A 12,700-nucleotide genomic window follows, 5' to 3' on the forward strand; every position below is an offset into this window, starting at 1 on the left:
GAAATAAAATAAATCTGATTGGCTGTGGCTCCACCACTTTTCTGAATTTGAACCCAAATCACCCAATGGCCAAGTGTACCAGGTACAGGTGATTAACAGTGCAAGTAGCTTGTGGCATTAACAGTGCAAGAATGGCAGCAATTAAATATTGTAGAAGAACAAGAAACGGGCACCTCAGTGTCAAATGACCAAACATATATGCCAATAACCCGGATAGGGCTATAGCATAATAGGTAATACGGGTAAATCTCAGAAGATCTCATATATACACTACCATGCACCTTGTCAGCAAATTAAATAGCAGATTTGTATAGAGAACAACTGACTCTTGGGTGCATGCTAGAATATTTAATATAGGAAAATTGTTGTAATATACAAAAAACACACATATACATACAATTAGAACACGTACTACATAAACTGAATTAAAACTAGGACATAGGGGTCCTAAAAGGGCCAAACCCCCACAACCACATTGTACCCTTATGGAGGCTGCAGTCCTCCGCAAAAATAAAAATCAGACCACCTCTAGAGCAGCAAGGAGCAGTGCTCAATTCAAATTGTATGGATCAAAGAGTGTATGTCCAGTTCCTTAATTGGCCATCCTAGAGGAGCATATAGCAAATTCATAGAATGGATGGGTTGGACTCAATCGCAGTCCCAAGAATCATATATACCTCTTAGCTGATCAAAAATGCACTGTTCATGAGCCTGAAACATCTATCATCACCAGTATATGGGTTACATGGACTCAGTCGCGGTCCCCAGGATCACATAATCTGTAGTATACTGTGCATCCATTAATGAGTGGTAATGTGCGGCAAGGAGCATGTGCATCCAAAAGATAAGCTCAAGCGTAGCAGAGAAAGCAAGCAAGCGTGATGAAAGTATGCATACCCAGTGATGTGGTAAATATGCACCCGTGAACTTTACAATAGCATTCCTGCTGCTGATCGCATCTCATATCTGCATATGGCCTATGCTGTGACATGAATGAGCTTCCGTTTGCATAAAGTTTAACAAGCTTGCCACTATGTCATACTGAAGGACAGCTTTGACAGCTACTTTCATCACGCTTGCTTGCTTTCTCTGCTACGCTTGAGCTTATCTTTTGGATGCACATGCTCCTTGCCGCACATTACCACTCATTAATGGATGCACAGTATACTACAGATTATGTGATCCTGGGGACCGCGACTGAGTCCATGTAACCCATATACTGGTGATGATAGATGTTTCAGGCTCATGAACAGTGCATTTTTGATCAGCTAAGAGGTATATATGATTCTTGGGACTGCGATTGAGTCCAACCCATCCATTCTATGAATTTGCTATATGCTCCTCTAGGATGGCCAATTAAGGAACTGGACATACACTCTTAGATCCATACAATTTGAATTGAGCACTGCTCCTTGCTGCTCTAGAGGTGGTCTGATTTTTATTTTTGCGGAGGACTGCAGCCTCCATAAGGGTACAATGTGGTTGTGGGGGTTTGGCCCTTTTAGGACTCCTATGTCCTAGTTTTAATTCAGTTTATGTAGTACGTGTTCTAATTATATGTATATGTGTGTGTTTTTTGTATATTACAACAATTTTTCTATATTAAATATTCTAGCATGCACCCAAGAGTCAGTTGTTCTCTATACAAATCAGCAATTAAATATTCCCCTTAAAAATCAACAGGTGGATTTTTATTGGCTTTTGTACGTTCAACCCACCTTTCTGAATATTAATCCCAGTCACCCAGTGACCAACTGTGCAAAGTTTGAGAACCCTACCATTAACAGTTTAAGAATGACTGCAGTTTACATTTTCCCAATTAAATTTGTATTTTTCTCCACCCACTGATTTCCTGACATTGCCCAGGTATGTATTTGGCTGGTGTTGGCTCCGCCTACTTTTTCTAACCCTAACACACAATTACTCAATGACCAAGTTTGTGCGCTTTGCGGTCTTTGGCATCAGTAATTTGCATTGAGGTTAAACAAATCTGATTGGCTGTTTGTGGCTCCACCCCTTTGTCTAAGTTTGAACCCCAGTCACCCAATGACCAACTGTACCAGGTTTAAGGCTTGTGCCATTAACAGTGCAAGAATGGCAGCAATTACATATTTACCTTGAAAATCAATAGGTGAATTTTGATTGTCTTTTGTAGGCTCTACCCACTTTTCTGAATATTAATCCCAGTACCCAGTGACCAATTGTGCAAAGTTTGAGAACCCTATCATTAACAGTGTAAGAATGACTGCAGTTTACATTTTCTCAGTGAAATTTGTATTTGTCTCCGCCCACTGATGACCCGGTATTGCCCGATTATGTATTTGGCTGGTGTTGGCTGTGCCCACTTTTCTTAACCTTAACACACAATTACTCAATTACTCAATGACCAAGTTTGTGAGCTTTGCGTTTTTTGGCATCTATAACCTGCATTAAAGTGAAACAAATAAGATTGTCTGTTTGTGGCTCCACCCCCTTTTATCAATTTAAACCCCAGTCACCCAATGATCAACTGTACCAGGTTTGAAGCTTGTGCCATCAACAGTGCAAGAATGGCAGCAATGAAATATTCCCCTGAAAAATCAATAGGTAATTTTTGATTGGCTTTTGTAGGCTCCACCCACTTTTCTGAATATTAATCCCAGTTACCCAGTAATTAACTGTGCAAAGTTTGAGAACCCTACAATTAACAGTGTGAGAATGGCTGCAGTTTACATTTTCCCAGTAAAATTTGTATTTGTCTCCGCCCACTTATGACCCCGTGTTGCCCGCTTATGTATTTGGCTGGTGTTGGCTGTGCCCACTTTTCTAACCCTCACACACAATTAATCAATTACTCAATTACCAAGTTTGTGAGCTTTGCAGTGTTTGGCATCGATAAATTGCATTGGAATTAAACAAATCTAATTGCTGTTTGTGGCTCCACCCCCTTTCTGAAATTGAACCCTAGTCACCCAATGATCAACTGTACCAGGTTTGAGGCTTGTGCCATTAACAGTGCAAGAATGGCAGCAATGTAAATATTCCCCTTGGAAATCAATAGGTGAATTATGATTGGCTTTTGTAGGCTCCTCCCACCTTTCTGAATATTAATCCCAGTCACCCAATGACCAACCATGCAAAGTTTGAGAACCCTACCATTAACAGTGTAAGAATGGCTGCAGCTTACATTTTCCCAGTGAAATTTGTATTTATCTCCGCCCCCTTTTTGGCTATGGGAATAAAAAGTATCCTATACTTTATTCCAGGTAATGTACTATGTGTGTGCCAAATTTCATTCAAATCCGTTCAGCCATTTTTGCGTGATCGAGTAACAAACATCCAAACTTTCCCAATTATTATATTAGTAGGATTAGTAGCATTCATTACACACAACAAAAGTAGTTCAAAGCCTTTTATTGTTTTAATATTGATGATTTTGGCATACAGCTCATGAAAACCCCAAATTCCTATCTCAAAAAATTAGGATATCATGAAAAGGTTCTCTAAACGAGCTATTAACCTAATCATCTGAATCAACTAATTAACTCTAAACACCTGCAAAAGATTCCTGATGCTTTTAAAAACTCCCAGCCTGGTTCATTACTCAAAACCGCAATCATGGGTAAGACTGCCGACCTGACTGCTGTCCAGAAGGCCATCATTGACACCCTCAAGCAAGAGGGTAAGACACAGAAAGAAATTTCTGAACGAATAGGCTGTTCTCAGAGTGCTGTATCATGGCACCTCAGTGGGAAGTCTGTGGGAAGGAAAAAGTGTGGCAGAAAACGCTGCACAACGAGAAGAAGTGACCGGACCCTGAGGAAGATTGTGGAGAAGGACCAATTTCAGACCTTGGCGGACCTGCGGAAGCAGTGGACTGAGTCTGGAGTAGAAACCTCGAGAGCCACCGTGTACAGGCGTGTGCAGGAAATGGGCTACAGGTGCCGCATTCCCCAGGTCAAGCCACTTTTGAACCAGAGACAGCGGTAGAAGCGCCTGACCTGTACTTGACACTGGACTTCAGGCATTTTGGCATTTCCCTCACCCCAGTCTTCCTCCAGACTCTGGCACCTTGATTTCCGAATGACATGCAAAAGTTGCTATCGTCCGAAAAAAGTACTTTGGACCACTGAGCAACAGTCCAGTGCTGCTTCTCTGTAGACCAGGTCAGGTGCTTCTGCCGCTGTCTCTGGTTCAAAAGTGGCTTGACCTGGGGAATGCTGCACCTGTAGCCCATTTCCTGCACACGCCTGTACACAGTGGCTCTGGATGTTTCTACTCCAGACTCAGTCCACTGCTTCAGCAGGTCCCCCAAGGTCTGGAATTGGTCCTTCTCCACAATCTTCCTCAGGGTCCGGTCACCTCTTCTCGTTGTGCAGCGTTTTCTGCCACACTTTTTCCTTCCCACAGACTTCCCACTGAGGTGCCTTGATACAGCACTCTGGGAATAGCCTATTCGTTCAGAAATTTCTTTCTGTGTCTTACCCTCTTGCTTGAGGGTGTCAATAATGGCCTTCTGGACAGCAGTCAGGTCGGCAGTCTTACCCATGATTGCAGTTTTGAGTAATGAACCAGGCTGGGAGTTTTTAAAAGCCTCAGGAATCTTTTGCAGGTGTTTAGAGTTAATTAGTTGATTCAGATGATTAGGTTAATAGCTCGTTTAGAGAACCTTTTCATGCTAATTTTTTGAGATAGGAATTTGGGGTTTTCATGAGCTGTATGCAAAAATCATCAATATTAAAACAATAAAAGGCTTGAACTACTTCAGTTGTGTGTAATGAATCTAAAATACATGAAAGTCTAATGTTTATCAGTACATTACAGAAAATAATGAACTTTATCACAATATGCAAATTTTTTGAGAAGGACGTGTATATTGTCTTGTCACTAACTGTACCTCAGAGGGGCTCACAGTCTAGTCCTTACCATAGTCATGTCTATGTAGGTATCATTGTCTACTAGGGGAAGCCAATTAACTTATCTGTATGTTTTTGGGTTTGGGAGGAAACCGGAGTGCCTGGAGGAAACCTGTGCAGACACGGGGAGAACATAAAAACTCCTTGCAGATGTTGACCTGGCTGCGATACGAACCAGGGACCCAGCGCTGCAAGGCGAGAACGCTAACCACTACGCTACCATGCTGCCCAAGCATCTCTTACTCTCATGGCTGCAGGCATGGGCAATGAGATGCAAATAATTATGAGTTGATGCAGAATTATTGAAATTAATGTGCAAATATGTGCAGCTTGAAAATGGACCGATTATATCCCAGGTGAGGTGGAATTACAGGATACGTCTGGCAAGAATTTGTATAAAAACGCTTACTTACGGCTGTCAGTCCTGTCCAGCAGGGATGGATCACATCCTTCTGTGCGCCCTGAAATGCTCCATATTTGTTCTATGCAGTCCGGTCGGAGCTTGTGAACCGGAAGTATTCAACCTCCCGCACAGACGCAGTCCGTTTACTCAATGTTCCCTCACGCATGTGCAGTTAAAGGGACTCCGAGGAGTAATTAAAAACAAAATCGGAGCTTACCTGGGGCTTTTTCCAGCCCACCATAGGTCGGGAGGTCCCCCGGTGTCCTCTTGGCTCCTCTCCCGGTCCCTCCGCAGAAATCATGACCGGCGACACCGGGGCCGAGTGCCGTGCTGACACTTCCTAAATGATGATGCTCATCGTCATTGTGATGACGGGTAGCGGCCAGCATGATGACGACAGGCGTCATCGTTCAGGAAGTGTCAGCCCAACACTCGGCCCCAGTGTTGCCGGTCGTGATTTCTGCGGAGGGACCGGGAGAGGAGCCAGGAGGATGCCGGGGGACCTCCCGACCTACCGTAGGCTGGACAAAGCCCCAGGTAAGTTCTGATTTTGTTTTTAGCTACTCCTCGGAGTCCCTTTAATCTTACTGTACAAACTGCTCCCGCGGGCAGCCAATCTCAAAACTGCACAGGATTGAGGTTGAATATTTCCGGTTCACAGGCTCTGACCTCCGAGGTTAGGGCCTGGACCAAACTGAATAAAGCAAATACATACGGAGCGTTCAGGGCGCAATAGAGAATGCAATCCATCCCTGCTAAGGATGGTCGCTGGATTCCGCAGAATTAAGAATTCCGTGATTCCGGCTGGAATTAGGTGATTCCGTTCCGTTGTCACGGAATGGAATTGCTATATCGCTATGCCGGAATTTCCGCAGAAAAATATGAAATTCCGAGGAATTTTACGGAATGCAAATTTTTTTCTCCACCGAACTGATTTCTGCCTAATAAGCAGAATTTCTGCTCGACAGACTTCCTCCCTCATCCTCCTCCGGAGGAGGGTCTTGTCTTCCAGGGAATTGTAGGATTTCAAAAGCCAGCTTTCATACATTGGCCGGGAATCAAACCCAGGTCTAGTGCTTGGTAGGCAGCTCTCCTCACCGCTATACCACCACCAACACTACGTGCTGAAGCCATTCCTTTGAAACTGCTAATGGGATAGAGAGCTAGATAGGCGGGCTGGATAAGCAGTCCCATCCATCTCTCTATGCTCCAGGTGCTGTGACAAAGGCAGCTCCAGGATGGTTAGTGTGGTATCACTGTACTGAGATAGCTGCCTCTGAACACACTGGCACTATGCTTGCACCTAGCTTTCCTAATTGAGTGGAGGGGAGGGGTAGGTGACTTATGGTGGAGTCCAGGAGTCCTCTTTAAGATCAAAAGTCCTCCGACACCCCAGGTGACAAGGGTATAGGGGTGCAGACGTACTACATCTACCAGCTGTGCAAACAGAATAGCCTAGTGTGGGATCACTGATTCCCATTGTAGAATTACATCATTGTTAATTGTGTTGAATGCTGAGAAATACTTGTGACTGTCCTGTTCTGCAACAAACAGTTCCATTAGTTTTCACGGTACAACCACGTTTTGTGACCTGATCTGCTCATATGCTCAGAAACAACCTATCCTGTATTTCAGTATGACCAGTGTCATTATTGGTGGGCCACAGTGAGAGTGTGTTCAACATGCTGACCAAGAATGACATGAGTTAAAGGATACCCGAGGTGACATAAGATAGACATGTGTATATACAGTGCCTAACACACAAATTTTTATTATTATTTTATAATAATAATAAATAAATAAAATAAATAACTAGGCTGTGCTCATTTTTTTCTTTCTCTGCCTGAAAGAGTTAAACATCAGGACTGGGTCAGACTACAGTCAGGACTGTCAGGAATGACGGAGCTACCTCGGCGGCGGAAAGCGACGCGACCGCCACTTCCGTGTCTGACGTCATGGCGGCTGTCGCCGCATCGTCACAGGCCCCCCTCACAGCCTCTGGCAGCACAGGTCTCTCTTCCGCGCATCGGGTCAGGTCGGCTCGCTCGCGCACGGAGCGGCAGGACCTTTAAGGGTTTAGGAGACGGATCAGCTGATCTGCTGGTCAGCTGACAGCAGGCTACTGGGTCTCGTTGCTGATTGGCCAGGCTGCTCTGGGCGGGTGGTTTGGAATTGCCTGTCTGTTTTTAAGCTTGAGTTTGTTAGTGGCTCATTGTCTGTTGCTGAAACTTCGCAGTGAAAGCTCTCAGACCTTAGTCAGATCCGTGTGTGCTTGAACCGGCAGGACCCCGGGGATTTCACACTAGATTAGGAAAAATATTATTACTGTTATTGTTTATTACTGTGTTTGACCTTCTGCTTGTACCTTTGACTACTCTCTACCTCACAATTCTGTACCTCTGCCAATGTGATCTGTTGCCGACTTCTGCCTGAATACTCTCTCTGATTTGCCTAACGATTCTGTACCTCTGCCAATCTGATCTGTTGCCAACTACTGCCTGAAATACTCACTCCGACTTTTTTCTTACGATTTGTACCTCCACCTAACCGATCTGTTACCGACTTTGCCTGTATGACCACTCCATTGTTAGTGATAGCCCTTATCACTAAAGGGCCATCACTCTCTTGTGCTCTGATTTATTACTGTGCACCCAAACACGTGTGATCACACTCTGAATAAAATACTGACTACTGTGCTGATAGAGCTTGTTCTGATCATCAGATACATCACTGATCATTACAGTGACCCTCACTGATAAGAAATTACAACTATAAAACACTTTGGTAGCAGAAAAATGCTTCTGAGAGCAGGAAAGAGATACAAAGGGTCAATAGTTCATAGATTTTAGCTCTGGCATACTTCAATGTAGGTGACATTGAGCAAAAACAATAAAACAGTACAAACTTAAACAGTAGATTTAAATATAAAATAAAACTGTGGAATATCTTAAAAAGTCATTTTTTAGGCAAAGGAGGATAGATACAATTATTTATTTAATTAGTTTATTTTCACCTCGGGAGTCCTTTAACAGGAAAAAGGCAGATCCTAGAGAACAACTGGAGTACCAAGAAACCAGAGAAATGAAAATATGGTGGTGACTTGGTGTGACCAAGCAGCTAATTTTGGTGTCAGAGGCCACTGGGTAACATGGCAGCTATTAACATAGGCTTGTCTCGGTTAATAACATAGGCGCCTAATTAATAAGCAGATAGTGTTGGGATAGGCATCCTAACCTTAGGCATCAGCAAGGGGGGATGTTGGTTGTCCTTATGGTTAGACATATGGATGGAGGGTCCTTAGGGTTAGGCATTGGTAAGGGGGCCTAAGGGTTAATCAATGGTGAGAGGGTCTTAGGGTTAGGCAACGGTGGGGATCATTAGAGCATTAGACATCAATAGGGGGGGGGGGGGGGTTGGATAGGGTTAGGCACTGGTGGGGTATTCTTAGCATTAGGCATTGCCCGGGAGAGGGGGGGCTCTTTAGAGTTAGGCATAGGCAGGGGATTGGTTAGGTCTGAGCATTAGCAGGGGAGGGGGAGTTGGTTCGAGTTACTCATCGAGAGGTAGGATCTCGTGTGAGAGTAAGGTTAGGTTAGGCCACAGTAAAAGATCTGTAAAAATTAGCAATACTGATCTGTAATTTACCGATATTCGACTTACAAATATCTCTGGCTACCCAAATTTCCATGGGCATCCATTTTAAATGTATGTGGGTGTAAAGTTCATTAGGTGTGATAATTGGGTATGGTGGTGACTTGGGACCCTATTCAGTTCACTTTTCTCCAAAGTTTTTACCTAGGTGATGGTTTCACTTTGTCAATAAAATCCATTTTAAAGTGAAACCAAGGTGAAAATCAATTGATGAGATAAACAATAGTGATGTCACGAACCTCCGATTTTCGGTTCACGAACACCGTTCGAACACCGCAGAAGGTTCGGTTCGCAGAAAAGTTCGAGAACTGCAATAGACTTCAATGGGGAGGCGAACTTTGAAAAATAGAAAAAATTATGCTGGCCACAAAAGTGATGGAAAACATGTTTCAAGGGGTCTAACACCTGGAGGGGGGCATGGCGGAGTGGGATACATGCCCAAAGTCCCGGGAAAAAATTTCGATTTGACACAAAGCAGCGTTTTAAGGGCAGAAATCACATTGGGCTTGATTCACAAAGCGGTGCTAACTGTTAGCGCGCCTGTGAAAACCCCCTTAGCACGTCTAAACGAGCTTTTCGCGCGTAAAGCTTTATGCGCGTAAAACTTTATCTGATTGAGAAATCTGGTGCTAACCTACTTAGCAACCTGGTTAGCACGTCTAAAGACTTTAGACGTGCTAAGTAGGTTAGCACTGCTTTGTGAATCAAGCCCATTGAATGCTAAATTGCAAGCCTAAAGTGCTTTAAAACATCTTGCATGGGTATACATCAATCAGGTAGTGTAATTAGAGTACTGCTTCACACTGACACACAAAACTCACTGTGTAATGCACAGTGCGTAGTGACGGCCGTGCTGGATTGGCGAGAGTGTAGGCCGTGGCGGTTTTCAAGCCCATATGGTCGCCGGGCTGTGGTAGCTGAATGATAGAACAACAGTGACTGTCCAGCTGATCAAATTTGGTCTGACCACAATGAAGCAACGACCTTATTATCTTTTGTGTGCCACCCCCACCCGAGACACTCAAATAGCCGGAGGTCATTGCTTCATTGTGATACGCAAGCCCCTTCACCGCGGCAAGGTAATGATCACGAAGGGGGATGGGCACATGTACATGCCTTTTGTTTTTTTGTTGCAGCCGCCCGCAGTGCAGCCAGAAAAATTAGGCAGGCATGTACACGCACCAGAAAAACTAGTATAGCGGCCGCTGCTAGCAGCGGCCTTAAAAATTCAGGAATCCGCCTAGAGTCCTGGACCCTGTTGGTGGTGGCGGAGAAGGCAAGCGGCCTGCAGGCAGAGATGCTGTGTGTGGGGACCGACTTAGTCTTTGGTCGTGCAGTAGCCCTCCGGGATCCATGCCTCATTCATTTTAATAAAGGTCCGGTACTGAACACTGTCCTGACTTAGTCGACTTCTCTTCTCAGTGACAATGCCTCCAGCTGCACTGAAGGTCCTTTCTGACAGGACGCTTGCGGCAGGGCAAGAGAGAAGTTGGATGGCAAATTGGGACAGCTCTGGCTACAGGTCAAGCCTGTGCAACCAGTAGTCCAAGAGTTCATTGTAGCTGCTCGCAGTGTCTACATCCACACTCAAGGCCAGGTAGTCGGCTACCTGCCGGTCCAGGCGTTGGTGGAGGGTGGATCCGGAAGGACTATGGCGAGGCATTGGACTAAAGAATGTCTGCATGTCCGACATCACCCTGAGATCGCTGGAGCGTCCTGTCCTTGCCTGCGTGGACTTGGGAGGAGGAGGATTACTGCCAGTAGTACCTTGATTGTGTTGTGCTGTCACATCACCCTTAAACACATTGTAAAGCATCATTGCCAGCTTGTTCTGCAAGTGCTGCATCCTTTCCGCCTTCTGTTGAGTTGGTAACAGGTCCGCCACTTTGTGCCTGTACCGAGGGTCTAGTAGCGTGGCCACCCAGTACAGGTCATTGCCTTGAGTTTTTTTATACGGTGGTCCCTCAACAGGCTGGACAACATGAAAGAGGCCATCTGCACAAAGCTGGATCCAGACATACTCTCCATCTCCTCTTGCTCTTCCTCAGTGACGGCATGCAACTCCTCTTCCTGCCCCCAGCCACGAACAATACCACGGGAACCTGGAGCAGCAGAAGCCCCCTGTGACGGCTGCTGCAGTTGTTCTTCTTCCGCCGCCTCTTCCTCCTCCACAAAAACACCTTCCTCATCATCAGCATCCGAGTCTGACTCCTCTCCTTCCCCACACGACTCCTCTTCTTCCTCCTCCTCCACCCTCTGTGCTGCCGCAGGTGTTGAGGAAACATCTGGTTCAGATGAAAATTTCTCCCACGACTCCTCCTGTCATAACTAATCTCATTCACGCTCCTTCACAGCTTGATCCACCACTCTACGCACGGCACGCTCCAGGAAGTAAGCGTAGGAGATCAAGTTGCTGATGGTGCCCTCAGCGCGACTCACCAGTTTGGTCACCTCCTCAAAGGGCTGCATGATCCTGCATGCATTTTGCATCAGTGTCTCGTTGTTGGGCCACAACATCCCCATCTTCCCAGATTGTGTCCTTCTACTGTAATTATACGGGTACTGGGTGACGGCTTTCTCCTGGTCTAGCAGGTGAGAGAACATGAGCAGGGTGGAATTCCAGCGAGTCGGGCTATCGCAAATGAGGCGTCTCACCGGCAAGTTGTTTGTACGCTGAATGTCCGCAAAGCGTGCAATGGCCGTGTAAGACTGCCTGAAATGCTCACACAACTTCCTGGCCTGCTTCAGGATGTCCTCTAAGCCTGGGTACTTGGACACAAATCTTTGCATGACCAGATTCAGCACATGTGCCATGCAGGGTACATGTGTCAGCTTTCCCAAATTCAACGCGGGAAATGAGATTCTGCCGTTTTCACACACCACGTTGCCGATCTCCAGCTGGTGCGGGGTCAGCCATTGCTCCACCTGTTTGTTAAAGCAGCCAGGAGAGCTGCTCCAGTGTGACTCTCCATGTGTCTAAGACTGCGTGACACCGTCGTACCTGGCATGCAGCATAGGCCCTGGGGTGCGGGGGGCTGTGTAGCTGGAGAGGAGATTACGGCACCAGCCAAGGAGGAGGAGGAGGATGACGACAGCGAAGAGGATGTAGCAGGCGTAGAGGAGGTGGCAGGAAGCCTGCCTGCAAGCCGTGGAGGTGTCACAAGTTGGTCCGCTGCGCAGCCACGTACTCCCTGCTTTCTGCCATCGGTCACCAGGTTGACCCAATGGGCTGTGTACGTAATGTAGTGGCCCTGCCCGTGCTTGGCAGACCAGGCATCCGTGGTCAGGTGGACCCTTGACCCAACGCTCTTCACAATAGATGACACCACTTGCCTCTCAACTGCACGGTACAGTTTGGGTATGGCCTTTTGTGAAAAATAATTGCAGCCTGGTATCTTCCACTGCGGTGTACCAATGGCCACAAACTTACGGAAAGCCTCTGACTCCACCAGCTCGTATGGTAATAGCTGGCGAGTGTGAGAAAATGCGGAAAAGCCGCCGCGTGTACTAGCAGCAAGGCGGCTGATTCCACGTCCAACGTGGCGGTCTGCATGCGGAAGCGTGCATCTAGTGACATGGCAGAACGCGCAAAAGCCGCTGCATGTTTTAATAGCGAGGCGGCTGGTTGCGCGTCCAGCGTGGCGGTTTGCATGCAGCAGCGTGCAGCTGAGCCTGTTAGTTCACATAGGTTTAGGAATACACGCGTGCGCTCTGAAAGGCAGAACTTTTATGATGGCCAAGGGGGGGATCA

The sequence above is a fragment of the Hyperolius riggenbachi genome, chromosome 1 (genome assembly GCF_040937935.1).
Source record: "Hyperolius riggenbachi isolate aHypRig1 chromosome 1, aHypRig1.pri, whole genome shotgun sequence".
Taxonomy (NCBI): Eukaryota; Metazoa; Chordata; class Amphibia; order Anura; family Hyperoliidae; genus Hyperolius; species Hyperolius riggenbachi.